Source organism: Bubalus bubalis, chromosome 5 (assembly GCF_019923935.1).
Source record: "Bubalus bubalis isolate 160015118507 breed Murrah chromosome 5, NDDB_SH_1, whole genome shotgun sequence".
NCBI lineage: Eukaryota > Metazoa > Chordata > Mammalia > Artiodactyla > Bovidae > Bubalus > Bubalus bubalis.
The window spans coordinates 107035933-107043652 of NC_059161.1; the positions used below are offsets into that span (position 1 = coordinate 107035933).

General features: G+C 40.2%; 1 pseudogene; it reads right to left on the bottom strand.

Moving 5' to 3' along the window:
- Window positions 1-2826: 2826 nt before the first annotated feature.
- LOC112585263 lies at window positions 2827-3773 on the bottom strand (annotated as a pseudogene).
- Window positions 3774-7720: the final 3947 nt, after the last annotated feature.

Below are 7720 nucleotides of genomic sequence, written 5' to 3' on the forward strand. Positions count from 1 at the left end.
AAGCTCTCTTTTGGATGCTTGTACCCATTGCACCTGCTCAGTTATTGTGTGGACAGAGGACAGTTTACCTCTTGCCAACCCCTTCCTCTTACAAATAAGTGAATCAGGCGAGGACATCATGAACCTCAATTAGACCAATTTGATCCTCTTTTCAGAACTTTTGATTTAGAACTCAGATAATTTAAAGTAAATGTTGATATAAATAATGTATGGGGCTTCCCAGGTGGCTCAGTGGTAAAGAATCCGCCTGCCAATGGAGGTGATGCAGGTTTGATCCCTGGGTGGGAAAGTCCCCTGGAGAAGGAAATGGCAACCCACTCCAATATTCTGGCCTGAGAATCCCATGGACAGAGGAGCCTGTGGGTTAAAGTCTATGGGGTTGCACAGAGTCAGACATGACTTAGTGAGTAAAAAACAACAGCTGCTGCTGCTGCCGCTAAGTCGCTTCAGTCGTGTCCGACTCTGTGCGACCCCATAGACGGCAGCCCACCAGGCTCCCCCGTCCCTGGGATTCTCCAGGCAAGAACACTGGAGTGGGTTGCCATTTCCTTCTCCAATGCATGAAAGTGAAAAGTGAAAGTGAAGTCGCTCAGTCATGTCTGATTCTTAGCGACCCCACGAACTGCAGCCCACCAGGCTCCTCCGTCCATAGGATTTTCCAGGCAAGAGTACTGGAGTGGGGTGCCATTGCCTTATATCTCAAATGTTTGAATGTACCCTATATATATATATATATATAGTTATATATTTGTTGAATATATTTATGATTGAAATATACATATATTTGTGAACGATTGAAGCAGCCATTACTTTCTATGTGCAGAGAGAAATGGAAGTAAATAGTCTGCAGAGAAAGAAACATGAATCAGGAATGTACTAGTTTGCTGTGATGCCATAACAAATTACCACAGACTTGGTGGCTTAAAACAGCACTAATGTGTTCTGTTACAGTTCTGGAGGACAGAAATCCAAAGTCAGTTCCACTGGGCCTAAACCTGGTTTTCAGTTATGCCATACCAGAGGCTTTAGGGGAGAAAGAATTCATTTCCTGGCTTTTTTTCAGCTTTTGAAGGTGCATTCCTTGACTTATGGCTCCTTCTTCCATCTTCAAAGCCATCAGCACAGCATCTTCAAATCTCTGCTTCCACGATCACATTACCTTCTTTTGTGTGGTAAAATCTCCTCTCTGCTCTCTCATATAATGATGCTTGTGATTACAGCTAGTACCCATCTGGGCAATCCAGTATCCTCTCCCTATTTCAAGTTCTTATTCACTTTTACAAAGTGCAAAGTCCCTTTTACTTATGTGCTCTGTGTGTTACATTTGCAGGTATCAGGTATTAGGGGTTCTTCAGGGTTCATCATTCATTCAGCCTACCACAAGATATTTGGGAAAAAATCCGATAATACAGAGATTAATTAAGCCCCCCCATCCCTGCCCCCAAGCTGGAGAGAAATTTAAAGGAAAGAGAGTATCTGCCTTGTGTTTTTTAAAGGATTTCTAGATCCTGATTCTAGCTCCTTTGCAGACCTTGCTATGTTTTACCTCCTAGGGTTTTATTAGGTATTCTTATTGTAATAAATACCCATTTTACTTAAGTTCACTTGGTTACTTTTCCCCATTTGTTTTCCCCCAACCAGGTGAAATCTAAGATATTAATTCCTCTATAGATATGACCACATTGGCCAGTTGCCACAGACGATCAGTCTAGACTGTCAGTTACTGCCCCTGAGTAATTGGTTTTCCTTTCAGTCCATCGTGTCTCAAAATCTGTTCTCACTCATCCTGATAACTTCTTGGTCTGCAGGTTTTCTAGATAATGAGCACTGGCAGGGAATGCTCTTATTTCAGAAAAAGTGGATAACTTCCATGTTAACTTGTTTCCTGTCTTAACTTTCTTCCCATTTAATATTTCATGATATAAGGAAGTGCTGAAGTAGCCTGGAGTTCACATATATCTGCACATACATAGTCAAAACCAGTGATGTAGTTTGGGGCAAGATGCTTAGTGAACTTCAGTTTTTTCATCTGTAAAATGGAGATAAAAATATCTGATTTTCAAGGTTGTTAAGAGGATTAAATGATATATATATATAAATATATATACATTTAAGTGCACTGTACAACACTGAGATATGTTATTCTTCTTCCTTATTTTTTTGTTGTTTTTCACAATTATTATCTGCAGTATTTGGCTGAGAGGGATGAAGCCAATAGTCTTGTGAATGATGAAATGCCCAGTTATGAGTTCACTTTTGATTACATGTGGTTTTATGTCTTATACTATTTCAGTTAAGCTTATTTTAACAAAAAGGAAAAGCACAAGCTGTATTCTCCACTTTACAGAAGGAAATAAAGGTCAGAGAGGCTGTGTCACCTGCTTAAAAAAACACGTTAGCATCAGGCTTAAAATTCAGGTTTTGTGACCTTGGTTAGTATTTTGATATTCTGTGTGTGAGACAGTCCAGTAAGAGTTCAGAGCATGTTTATTTTTCTCTGTGGCTGAATTATCTCCTTTAGACCTTGATTTGTATCCAATGTGGCAGGAAGTTTTTCATTTCTTCTTACACATCTTTGATTCTATGGTCTTCAAGAATACTTTACTCCACATTGTGTCCAAGATTTTAAAGTGTCATTTTGCCTTTTTTTAAAAAAATATTTATTTATTTATTAGGCGTTAGGCATGTAGGATCTTTAGTTACAGCATGTGGGATCTAGTTCTCTGACCAGAGATCCAACCTGGGCCCCCTGCATTGGGAGCACAGAGTTTTAGCCACTGGACCACCAGGCAAGTCCTGAAAGTGTCATTTTTAGGAAACAAACTTTCAAGGTTTCCTGTGCAATGAGGATATAATTTTGTTGACTGCATCTCTCAAAACATCTTTTACAGTTTCATTCCTTAGACTATAAATGAAGGGGTTCAAGAGAGGGGTAACCATTATAGTGAAGACAGCAGTCACTTTGTCAAATTGCAGGGAATGACTCTGGTTGGGTCTCACATACATGAAGATGTTGCTCCCGTAGGCAATAGAAACGACAGTGATGTGAGAAGCGCAGGTGGAAAAGGCTTTCTGACGCCCTTGGGCCGAGGGGATGCGCAGGATGGTAGAGATGATGTAGGTGTAGGATATGGTGGTGATCAGCAGTGAGGTCAGGAGGATGAGAGAAGACAAGAGGAAGCTTATCATCTCAAGGAAATGAGTGTCTATGCAGGCCACCTGCAGCAGAGGGGCGATGTCACAGAAGAAGTGATTAATCTCCTTATGGCAGAAGGGCAGCCTGGACAGCAGAATAACTGGGCAGAGCACGGACAGGAAGGCCCCCACCCAGCAGCCCAGAACCAGCAGGAGACACACCCTGCTGTTCATGATGATGGTGTAGCGCAGGGGTTTACAGATGGCCACATAGCGGTCAAAGGACATCACCACCAGCAGGATGAACTCCACGGTCCCCAGGAAGAAGAAGAAGTATGTTTGGCTGATGCAGCCTGCAAGAGATATGGTCTTCCTGTCCTTGAGGAGAAAGGATAACAGTTTTGGGTAACTGAGCTAGTGTATGAAATATCCAGCAGTGACAAATTACTGAGGAAGAAGTACATTGGGGTTTGGAGGCGATTATCAGCCCATATTAGGGAAATGATGACACCATTTCCAGTTAGAGTGAGCATGTAAGTAAACAAGAGGACCACGAAGAGGAAAATCTGAAGCTTCTGGAGAGCAGGGAAGGCAGTCAGGATAAATTCGGTCACTGTGGTCTGATTCTGCACATCCATTGAGTGCAGAGCAAGGTGGGCAGCATGTCTCTGAAAAAATAATAAAATATAAAGATGAAATTCAACTTAAACTTTCAACTGTCAATATCATTGCTAAGATGCAGTAGAAGAAGATCTGACTGCAGAGTCGAGGGTGATTTGTTTTCCTTCTCTCTGTAACCCTATTAAAGGGAGGACCTTGGATCAATGCCTTGAGTTCCCTAAACTCAGTATTCTCATAGTAGAAATTTTGGTTGAATAGAATTATCTTTGTGATTTCATAAAAATCTAGTCTTCATGACTTTATTCTTTTTTTTTAATACAAATCTTCCGTTTTTCATTTTCATTATTCCTAATGCTATTTTCCCAGCTAAATTCTGTGCCTCCTTAACTGAGAATCCAACCAATCAACTTGAAAAATGGAAAAAGGAAATGTTAATAAAACTGAGTTGCTTTTTTTCAAAGTTATTTCAATGTTTCAGGCATTGTTTAAATCAAAGAGCAGAGACAAAGAAAACTAGACAGTCAATGAAAGGGGACTTGTTTCTGTCTCTCCTTGCTTTCATTATCAATATTTTGTTGGGTATCAAGTTGTACCCAATTTACTTTGCTGTAATAGTAGTTGATCTCTCCATCAGGCTGCATAGGTTTTCTTTGTTTTTATTTTCTATAATGATATAAATTTTTATGTTTACACTGTTATACAACAAGTAGGTCAATGGTCTGTGTTTCATAAGTTGCAAGTGATTTCATATATTTTGAAAAATTGTTTTTGGGAAAATGGTCAATGTGGTTCTTTTTTGTTCCCTGCAATGTTGTATCCATGGCAGCATCCAGAAGAATAACAAAATTTCCCCTCCCATTTCCCAACTGATTCTTTTTTTTTAAATTAAAATTCATTTATTCATTTTTTGGCTGCGTGGGGTCCTGGTTACTTTGTGGATTTTTCTCTACTCGCAGCGAGTGGGGGCTGCTCTCTAGTGTGGTGTGTGGTGACTTCTCTTGTTGTGGAGCACAGGCTCTGAGGTGTGTGGGCTTCAGCAATTGTGCTGCAGGGGCTCATTGCTCTGCAGCGAGATCTGCGTTGATCCGCAGTTCGATCCCTGTCAGGGATTGAACCCACGTCTCCTGCATTGGCAGGTGGGTTCTTTACCACTGAGCCAGCAGGGAAGCTCCCTTGCCTCCAATTGATTCTTACAGGATCTCTCACTCATCTCTTATATTCTTTTCAGCCATTTGAAGATCATGTTTGTTATTAATAGTAGTTCAAGTACGGATACAGATGGTATTTGAATCACTCACTTTTATCTCTGGAGACTGCTCAACTTTGTTGAATACCTACTGTATAGAATGCAGCTGCCTGCTGTCATTTGTTGTATAATTTTGTGACTATTCCTTAAGTATCAAGTTAAAACAAGATATTCATGAATGCTGGACTGGATTCTTTCTGGGTTTGGAGCCCACCTGGTTCCTCTTTAAAGGAGGTCAGGTTCCTTGGACTCTATCTGGGATAAGTAACTTCTAGTAACTGCCTTTTGACTTAAAGACAGTTTTTTTTTTTTTTTTGTGAACAAATTTCATTGACTTTGTGGTCCTGTAGGAATCTCTTTATTTCTATTCAACTCTCATTTATCCCACACATCTATGCATCCTTCTTATTTTAATAGCAAGAGTTGTGTCTTCACCTTCTCTGTTCTAGCCAGGAAATATTGGTTTCTTAGAATTTTTAACTTTTCAGGTTGGTGAATAAACTCCTTTACAAATGCACACTTGTTTCTGTTCATCTCAGATTAATTTTTGAATGTAGTAGGATTTGAACAACTTGACTTGCTATTGAACTAATAGGAGAGCTCATTTACTTTCTCTTAATCCTGGGCTCCAATTTCCAGATCTATAAAAAAGAGTATTGATCATCTACATTTTCCTTCCAGTCTAAATAACATCTTTTGTTTTCCATAAAGGCAGTCACAGTCTCTATTTAAGCCCCATTCTTTGGGTACAAGCCCCATTCATTTTTGTATTCAATAAATAAACAGCGTAGTGGAGCTCCCTGCTTAAGCATGAGGGTGCAGCTATTCAAGATTAAACTCAGGACTGCATTTTCATGTACCAAATACAGATTTTACCATAATCTGTACCTTCCTGATGTGTGTCACCTTTTCTCTAGTTTTAAGTGTGGGATCCTTGTAGTTCTAGAAAACTGATTGCTGCCACATTAATGCTGGATGTGGGGAAGGGACCCAAAACCAATGAGTCTGATAGATCGGACCTTTCAGGGTTTAGAGGCAGGGAGCATCACAAGAAGGTAACAGCCTAGGATAAGAGAGAGCAGTTTACAATTGCAAAGTCCATTATTCCATTTCTTCGAATAACCTTCCAAATTATTATAAGGCAGTTTGTTTCACCTTCTTTTAGGCTATCAGAAGTCTTCAAAGGGTCTCACCCATTGATGCAGGGTCTTGGTACCAGAAGGAACTCTCTCTACCACAAAATATTCTAATATTCACTCCTCCCCTACTGCTCCTGCACCCAGATAATAAACTTCCAAACTATTTACTAAAGCAAGAAATAGTTTCTGGGTGAACCAGTGTCCCATCACTTCATGGAAAATAAATGGGGAAACAGTGGAAACAGTGTCAGAGTTTATTTTTTGGGGCTCCAAAATCACTGCAGATGGTGATTGCAGGCATGAAATTAAAAGACACTTACTCCTTGGAAGGAAAGTTATGACCAACCTAGATGGCATATTGAAAAGCAGAGATATTACTTTGCCAACAAAGGTCCATCTAGTCAAGGCTATGGTTTTCCCAGTGGTCATGTATGGATGTGAGAGTTGGACTGTGAAGAAGGCTGAGTGCCGAAGAATTGATGCTTTTGAACTGTGGTGTTGGAGAAGACTCTTGAGAGTCCCTTGGATTGCAAGGAGATCCAACCAGTCCATCCTAAAGGAGATCAGTCCTGGGTGTTCATTGGAAGGACTGATGCTGAAGCTGAAACTCCAATACTTTGGCCACCCCATGTGAAGAGTTGACTCATTGGAAAAGACTCTGATGCTGGGAGGAATTGGACGCAGGAGGAGAAGGGGACGACAGAGGATGAGATGGCTGGATGGCATCACCAACTCGATGGATGTGAGTTTGAGTGAACTCTGGGAGTTGGTGATGGACAGGGAGGCCTGGCGTGCTGCAGTTCATGGGGTCGCAAAGAGTCGGACACGACTGAGTGACTGAACTGAACTGAACTGAACCAGTGTTAATGTTATTGAGGTTTAGTACAGTAGTAGAATTGAGCACACTTTGTAGAGTAGACATGCTTTGATAGTACCTTTAATTTGTAGGTCACCATCTTCATCACCAACAACACTGGATACTGATAAGTATCATAACAGAATACTGTGGGTTCTCATGAAGCTTCCTCTCATCTATTCTACTGTTTCTTCCATTTATCTATTTCACCACTGCCATAATGTTTTCCAATTGCCTATATAGTCTTTGATGACCCTGATATGAGCTTGAATTCCCTTTTATTGTAAAATGTGAATAACTTGGTATCTTTAAAGCATTATGCCATTCTTCAACAATAAAAATATGAGATGTTCAAATACAGAGTTGATATTTGCCATGATTGCCATAGGATTACATAACTATGGAAAAACAGATCTTTATATTCTGTTGTATTTTGGTCAAATAAACTTCTATGAGAAGAACTAAAGATATAGCATTGCTCTCATTTTTGGAGTCTCTCAAGTTCACGATAGTGAAGAAAACCTGGGTTTGTGTTAGCTTTGTCCCGATGATCTCTCTGCCCTCAGGACCCCATCGTGTCCAGGAGGAAAGGTTCTGGACCATGACAACCTTTGTATAGCAATTTAGTTACAACCTTGCCAAATGAAGATTTTCTTTTGGGGACCATTTTTCTCATTACCATTTCTGTGGATTGTTGCAAAACTGCATAAAATTGCACATTTC